The sequence below is a fragment of the Schistocerca cancellata genome, chromosome 5 (genome assembly GCF_023864275.1).
Source record: "Schistocerca cancellata isolate TAMUIC-IGC-003103 chromosome 5, iqSchCanc2.1, whole genome shotgun sequence".
Taxonomy (NCBI): domain Eukaryota; kingdom Metazoa; phylum Arthropoda; class Insecta; order Orthoptera; family Acrididae; genus Schistocerca; species Schistocerca cancellata.
The window spans coordinates 581,063,430-581,071,854 of NC_064630.1; positions in this window are offsets into that span (position 1 = coordinate 581,063,430).

The following is an 8,425-nucleotide window of genomic DNA, read 5'->3' on the forward strand; positions in this document are numbered from 1 at the left end:
CGATACAGCGTCATTTAGATGAAAACGATAGACGTCTAACAAATCAATAATTAACATTCTGGAGTCAGTAAGTTGTAACAGGGCATTAAGTGGAAGGCTGGGGACGAGGAGGCAATACAACAGTTCTAATTTTTTAAACCCAAACTTTTAAAAACAACATGAAATAATTGATTAAAAACAATACGCCAAAAAAGTTTACAATGAAACGTTTGACTCAATTTAATGTGGTATCTGAGGCTAGAAAAACTTTACAACCAGACTTCAGTTCCTCATTCGCCTATCTTTTCTCAGTGCAAACAGTTACAAAAGAAAACACAACTGTCAGTATATATGCCACAGCTGAGGCACATTCAGATCCCTGGGAGAGGACCGTTCCAATCACCATAGCTCACTATAACTCAGAAAGGTTAATAATCGGTGCTATCCACGGTGTGACCAAAGGCGTCTTTTGTCCGGAACACGTCGTGTAGCAGTTTGACGCAGTCCGGGGCTCCGCTCTTCCGCCTCGCTCCCTGATTGCAACCAGCCGGCCGCGGTGGCCGTGCGGTTCTAGGCGCTGCAGTCCGGAACCGCGGGACTGCTACGGTCGCAGGTTCGAATCCTGCCTCGGGCATGGTTGTGTGTGATGTCCTTAGGTTAGTTAGGTTTAAGTAGTTCTAAGTTCTAGGGGACTGATGACCCAAGATGTTAAGACCCATAGTGTTCAGAGCCTGATTGCAACCGCTCTGTCCATAGCTTGCCCCGGCCGCCCCTCTGGCAGTCGGCGGAGGGCACCTGAGTGGCACTGCTCGCGCCGCAGTGTAGTACAGACGCGGGAAGGTTGCGAGCGGCATTCAGAGGAGTCCGATATGTGCCGATGTAGCCAATTCATAGGAGATCTCTGGGCTGAATGGCATACTTAACGTTTAAAAACTTTTATAAAAGGGCAGAAGAAAACACTTCTTAAGGGTATAAAAATCTTGGTGTACAACCTAACACTATCCTAAAAAAAAAAAATCACTTAATATTGTATGTCGGACATGTGCCGATGTAGCCAATTCATAGGAGATCTCTGGGCTGAATGGCATACTTAACGTTTAAAAACTTTTATAAAAGAGCAGAAGAAAACACTTCTTAAGGGTATAAAAATCACCTTGTAGTACAACCTAACACTATCCTAAAAAAAATCACTTAATACTGTATGTTATGTGTTTCTTGCATTTTTCTGAAGAAAAGCTTGCACACTTCCCGTTCTGCCCTACTCACGGGGCGGAATGGGATAAAACAATTTTATGTGAAATTACTGTACAAACGTTGTAATTATTAGGAATATCGTCTTAAAACTAACACAAAGTTGTTTAATGAACGATTTAGACTAAGGATTAGGAATCATCAGCCGTTAACAATAAGAAAATATTTGGATTTGATTTTCAAAAATGTACAAGTATTTTTAATGCTTCATACCAAGTTACTGTTGCTGTTAACGCTGCTTTATTGTATCCCTTCGCTCGTGCACCAGATGTCTTTTCTGGCTTGCGAATACACAACAGAGGATCCCTGGTAATAAATCCTACAACCCCGTCCTGGCCAGCTAGACAAGTTTCTTCGTCAAAACACTTCTCTTTCTGCTAGTTAGGCTAAAGACCTGACAGTGGGATGTTTCACTGTTGGACTAAAAGGTCTGATCTCAGTAGACTTCAGGTACCTTACCAGCTCCTCGTGTGTTTGTTTTATAGTGAGACATTTTTAAATTTATCATCTGATTTGTCAACCCTGTAGTTGAGATTATTCTTAGCTTCACGAACATACCTTACCAATGCTGATCTGGGCACATTAACCTCGCGTATCAGTAGATAAAACGGCTGAAACTGCTGTTTATATTCATTTAATATCCAACTGCTGTCCATCAATCTACTTGCATGAAAAACTGAAGGGGAAAAAGAACTCTATCCGATTCTTGCCCGTCTCTTTCTGCTCCAAGAGCACATATCAGAAGGTTACAAATTTCCTGGAGAGGAAAAAATCATAAATAAATACATAAAAAAAATAAATAAAAAAATACAAAAAAATAAAAAAAAGCTGCCGAATTTTAACGTATTACGCAAGTGACTTATAGCGTGTGGCAAGCACTTTAAGATTATCTTATAATTAAGAATTAATGGATTATCTCTTGTTTAAATTTACCAGAAGTTATACAAACACAACTGGGGACGTGAAAGACAGTCTTTCGCTTAGCAGTCGCACTCCAAATCAGGTCAAAATGGCTGTTACATCTTCTCTTCCATTCAGAGGCATAGCTAAATTTCATTAGAATAAGCTGCAGCTTTCTCCATTCTAGGAAACAACACAGTTCCGTTGTACTCCGCTATCCCCTTGTGTCCCACATTCCCGTGCGTATGAAAGGTCACTGCTTAGCAATGTAAATGTATTACACAGGTTGAAAGAAAAAACATATTTTAAGCGGTCTTAGTGTGGACCAAAATAAGACAACTGCTATCATAAACGAGCTACAGAAAGTGGTAAGCAAATCAGGATACATACATCTGATATTGTCCGTGGATACATTTATCAGTGTTGTTACTGTAAACCATATTCATAGATCCATGTAAGTGCTACGCATACATTAGTTCTCCTTTGGGAAGTTTATGAAATGCTTTTACATTGTAGTTTTGGCTCAAATGGCTCTGAGCACTATGGGACTCAACATCTGAGGTCATAAGTCCCCTAGAACTTAGAACTACTTAAACCTAACTAACCTAAGGACATCACACACAGCCATGCCCGAGGCAGGATTCGAACCTGCGACCGTAGCAGTCCCGCGGTTCCGGACTGCAGCGCCAGAACCGCTAGACCACCGCGGCCGGCATTGTAGTTTTGTTTTCGCACTTACCAGCGTAGTGGAAGCCTATTATTCCTTCACGGAAAATACCAGATGTGATCTTCTGTTATGGTCTAGCAAATTGAAACAACCACCAATCCTGTATCCTGTATGTGTGGCTTGTGGCACACCTCACGCCATTCTTACTTCTGTTGTGGTTCAAAATGGCTCTGAGCACTATGGGACTTAACATCTGTGGTCATTAGTCCCCTAGAACTTAGAACTACTTAAACCTAACTAACCTAAGGACATCGCACACATCTATGCCCGAGGCAGGATTCGAACCTGCGACCGGAGCGGTCACACGGTTCCAGACTGAAGCGCCTAGACCGCACGGCCACACCGGCCGGCTTCTGTTGTGGACGAGCGAATACTGCAACTGGAAGAAGACCCTGGAACAAGCGTACGTAGAATTTAACCGTCTGTAGGGGTTAGTCGTCATCTATTCTGCGTGATTCTACTTGAACGGGCTGGCCGCAGTAGCCGTGCGGTTCTAGGCGCTTCAGTCCGGAACCGCGGGACTGCTACGGACGCAGGTTCGAATCCTGCCTCGGGCATGGATGTGTGTGATGTCCTTAGGTTAGTTAGGTTTAAGTAATTCTAAGTTCTAGGGGACTGATGACCTAAGATGTTAAGTCCCAAAGTGCTCAGAGTCATTTGAACCATAGTTGAACGGCTGCTATACCCATCCCTCCGCTGTACTGCGGATCCAAGCACTTCAACCACAGAATCAGCCTGCTAGAATCATGTTTGCCTACGGCTGTTGCAAAGATGTGGTGCACATCCACTTTGCACAACAAAGATACTGTTCATAGAAGAGGCTGCTTTCAAGCGAGATGGGACTGCCAAGTTTCAAAACCAACATGTCTGGGGTGATGCAAATCTATATGCAGTTGAAGAAGCAAGAAATCAGCGCCAATTTTTAATTAAAGTATTAGAAGTAACCATTGGAGGTAGCCTAATAAGACTGTACATACTACCAAAGGACCGGTGCAGGGTATCGTCAGTTGCTATCAAACGATCTTTGTCCTGCTAAAGAAGGTATCATTCCAACAACGGCTGGAGACGTGGCTCATGCACGATAGAGCTCCAGCCCATTTTCTCAGAATCATTGTAGAACACTGTAACCTCCCCGAAAAATAAAGTAAAGGATTTCAATGTTAATGAGAATAAAGCCAAAGTGTAACCTTCCTGTGAAAATAAAAGAAAATATTTAATTGAGCATTGGACATCGTGCTAAGTGTAACCTCCCCGTAATTATTTTTAAATGATATGAATTGAATGAAAATGCAAATAGAGCCAAATGTTAGCTTCCCACAGTAATAAAAGTCAATGATAATAAAAATGTGCAAAAATGTTAAGTCCTCACAAAATTAACGCTAAAATGAACCTGATAAATTTTATAAGGGCAGCTGCGCTGACCCTCGGCCCTGTGAAAATATTAAATCTGAACAAAAAAACCAAAATTCTTACATCAGTAAACTCCCTCAATATCTGCTCTTGTTTTTCGGCACAGCTACATGCAATGCTGGCGTATATTTAATTCTGATTCTTGGAGGAAATGCATAGGAAAAATTCTTTAAATTGAAATGATTACTTTTGTTTAAAGATCCACTTTATAAAAACTTATTATTGGGGGAATTCTTGAACAAATTAATTACAATTAACATACATTACATTATCATATGTGCGCAATGCTGCTTCATTACCTTCGATAACAATATACCTCGTCCAGAACCGTGACCAGAGATGGAGAGAGAGCACGCCGCCGATCCATGTCGACGCCCGCTCAGTACAACTACTGACGACAGAGTGCAACTAGCAACTTCCTACTACTGAGTCCCACTCGCGACTGAACTCGACTACTACTGTCGTCTCGCGCGCGCTACTGCTCTCTAACTGAACTCTCGCGCGGTCAAGCGCAGACTAGCAACGATAAATAACTCTCTGGTCAGAGATTCTCTCATGGCTCGCCATCGCTGCAACGGAATACATATGAAACGTACGCGTTTCATAACCCTCCACTGAGGGGGCAAAAATTTGGCAGCGATGGTGAGTCATTTGGACTTGCCATGAGCAACAAATTTTTTCATAATTAATTGACTTTACAATTAGAGAAGATACAGATGTAGAGCATGAAGTAAATATGGTGCACACGCACCAAGTACAGACAATGACAGAATACAATGAGTACAGAACATATCAGCAAATCACAAAAAATGTATATACAAATCATATTGATAAATGACAAAAGTGCACACTCATTGAAGTAGTGAACATATCAGGAAATCTCAAATGTATGGGCAACGAGTACAAATCATATTGAGAAATGATAAAAGTGCACAGGCACTGAAGCTCAGTAGAAAACATATTAACACATGACATAAGTGCACATGCACTGAAAAATTCTTCAAAGTTTTCACAACAAATAGACGTAATGAGTACAAATCTCATTGACAAATGACATAAGTGCACATGTTCTGTAGTTTAGAACATATCAGGAAATCACAAAAATGTAAAGGCAATGAATACAAATCGTACTAACAAATGTACATGTACTGTATATACTTTTCTTTAGTATGTTACAAGAATTAGGATAGGAAAGGGAAGGATTGCATCGTGGTAGTAGCACTTTAGGTTGCACGCAGCTGCACTGAAAGTCCATATCTTTCTACTGTAGCACAACACCAAGTGAAACAATCTGCAGTTCTTTTCCCAGAAGTATTTATCAGCGTAGCCAAGACACTGAAATGTCGTAGTAATATTCCATATTATCACTTTAGCAGTACATTAGGTTCACCAAACAGTGGGACCATATTAACATCTCCATCGCTTACAGTGGTGGACAGCATGTCGTGTCAACACCACGTTCTTGTAAGGTACACCAACGTAGAATTATTGCAAAAACCAAACATAGTGCTCCATGATCAAGAGGATATCCAGGATAAACGGATATTACAGTAATTCAGGGTAGTTAGGCCAGAAGGTGAAGGACATTAAGTTATATACTAGTCTTCACTGAGAATTACATTAGTAGTTTGCGGCATTCATTGTCCAGTTATTGAACATTTCTGTACCATGTATGTAGTATTACAGAATAATGTTCATAATTAATCATTGGTCATCTCAATACAGTAATCAGTAGCATTCATTTCCCGTTACGTAGTATTACAGAATAATGTTCATAATTAATCATTGGTCATCTCAATACAGTAATCAGTAGCATTCATTTCCCAGTTACAAAGCATTATTATTATACTGTAACTATTACTCAAAGTCTGTGGTTGGAGAACATCATTCAGTATTACTCATAACTCTTTTAAATTGGTACTATTATTTGGGACTGGTAATACTTTCCTTTTTTTGTGTTAGCAATGCATTGCGTTGGGTAATTGCAGGGGAAAGAGAAAAAAAAATGCTTTTGGGCTTTGCTGCAAATGAAGATGTGTAACGCCATTCGTCATGAGTCAGCTGTAGCAAGGTTATGAAACAAGTAGAGTATATGTGATCACATTCATAGATGACATAGACTTAATGAACAACTGCTTATAGTACATTAATTTCATAAATAATTTCTCCTGCAGAAAATATACAAAAAAGGGATTATTAATCTGAAGGAAGAAACGCATTTTATGCTGAAAAGTAGTGAACTTCGAATTAACAGCTAGTGAAATGTGTACAAAAGATGTGTTCCATAGCTATCCCTTCCAAAACCTTCATTCATCCTACTAAGCAATAAAATACCTACTGTCAAAACGAACTGCAACAAATACTTAAATAACTACATAGCATAAATACATAACTTCAACATTATCCTCATCTGTAAAGAAAAAGACTTCATTATTCATCACTTCGTTATCATAACTCCATTATTATCATCACCTGTAAAGAAAAAACTTCATTATCCATATCGTCATCTGCAAAGCAAAAATTCATTACCCATATTATCATATTCTTCATCATTATTCATCAGCATTCATTATCATCTGCAAAAAATCACTTCATTACTCATTATACAACTATTCCTTATCTCTAGCATATTTCATCACTAAAACTAAGATGTGTAGTTCTGTCTGACAGCCTGCATCAATCGCCTCGTATTCTGAAAGAAAAAAATTGTTAAGACTGCTATTCTACGATGTGTATAGTATGTTCTTGTTAATGCTTGTTAATTCTGATCCATTTACTCTTCCTCATAAGGTTTTTGCATCTTCTTTCGTCTATTCCGTAGGTGAAATTCCCATTTCTGTTTAATTTATTTCCTTTACACGTTATTTCTTTCTGAAAATGATGAACAAAGATTAATGTCTTGCCGGCCGAAGTGGCCGTGCGGTTAAAGGCGCTGCAGTCTGGAACCGCAAGACCGCTACGGTCGCAGGTTCGAATCCTGCCTCGGGCATGGATGTTTGTGATGTCCTTAGGTTAGTTAGGTTTAACTAGTTCTAAGTTCTAGGGGACTAATGACCTCAGCAGTTGAGTCCCATAGTGCTCAGAGCCATTTGAACCATTTGATTAATGTCTTGCATTTAAATCATATACCCATTAGATAAAAACTGGTTTATGGTAACATAATTAAGCATACAGCATAACATGACATAAAACGTAACATGTGAAAAACATAGTGTTCAGAGGCAAAAATGTACACAGAATATCATAATGCAGCAGCAAAAAAATGTAAAAATAGTCACGATGTTGAGATATCTTAAAGCAAAAATGTCGAAGTCAACTGAGAATATCATAATGCAGCAGCAAAAAATGTAAAAATAGTCACGATGTTGAGATATCTTAAAGCAAAAATGTCAAAGTCAACTGGTGTTTGCTATGTCTTAGCTATTTCACAATGCATACAAACAAAACAGGAAAACAATCATACATACAAAAAAAAATGAAAATATGCCTGGTCTAATGTGTATAACGACAAGAAAAGCAACCTGCTAACCTTACCTCGCCGGGCACTTGCCAAGAAAAAAAATACGACAGTCATCAGTAGGTGGTCTGTGTAGACGGTGGTATGTCTTCCATAAACTAAAATGCCGAAATCTCGTGAAAGCCCACGCAACACATAATGTTTCCAGTTCTGTAACGGAATAATTTCGTTCAGCAGGTGACAGAATGCGACTTGCAAATGCGATGTTTTTAATTACTGTAGAACCATCTTCTTCAATTTCCTGAAAAATGTGTACGCCTAAAGCGGTGTTAGAACTATCGGTGGCAATGGAAAAATTTCTGGTAAGATCTGGGTGCGATAAAAGTGGAGCATTCAACAAGGCTTCTTTCAGGTTCACAAATTCAGAATGTGCTTGCTTATTCCAGGACCAAATACTGTTTTTACCTGTCAATTGACATAATCTGGGGGTATCTAAAGCAGAGTAATGAATAAATTTACGAAAAAAGTTAATTAAGCCCAAAAAACTGCGTAGTTGTTTCTTTGTCGTAGGAACAGTAATATCACGTAGAGCTTGAAGTTTTTCCGGGTCAGGCGCAATGCCTTCTGCTGAAATTACGTGTCCAAGAAATTTTATAGAAGTTTTACCAAAGTGCGATTTACTGAGATTAACTGTGAGTCCT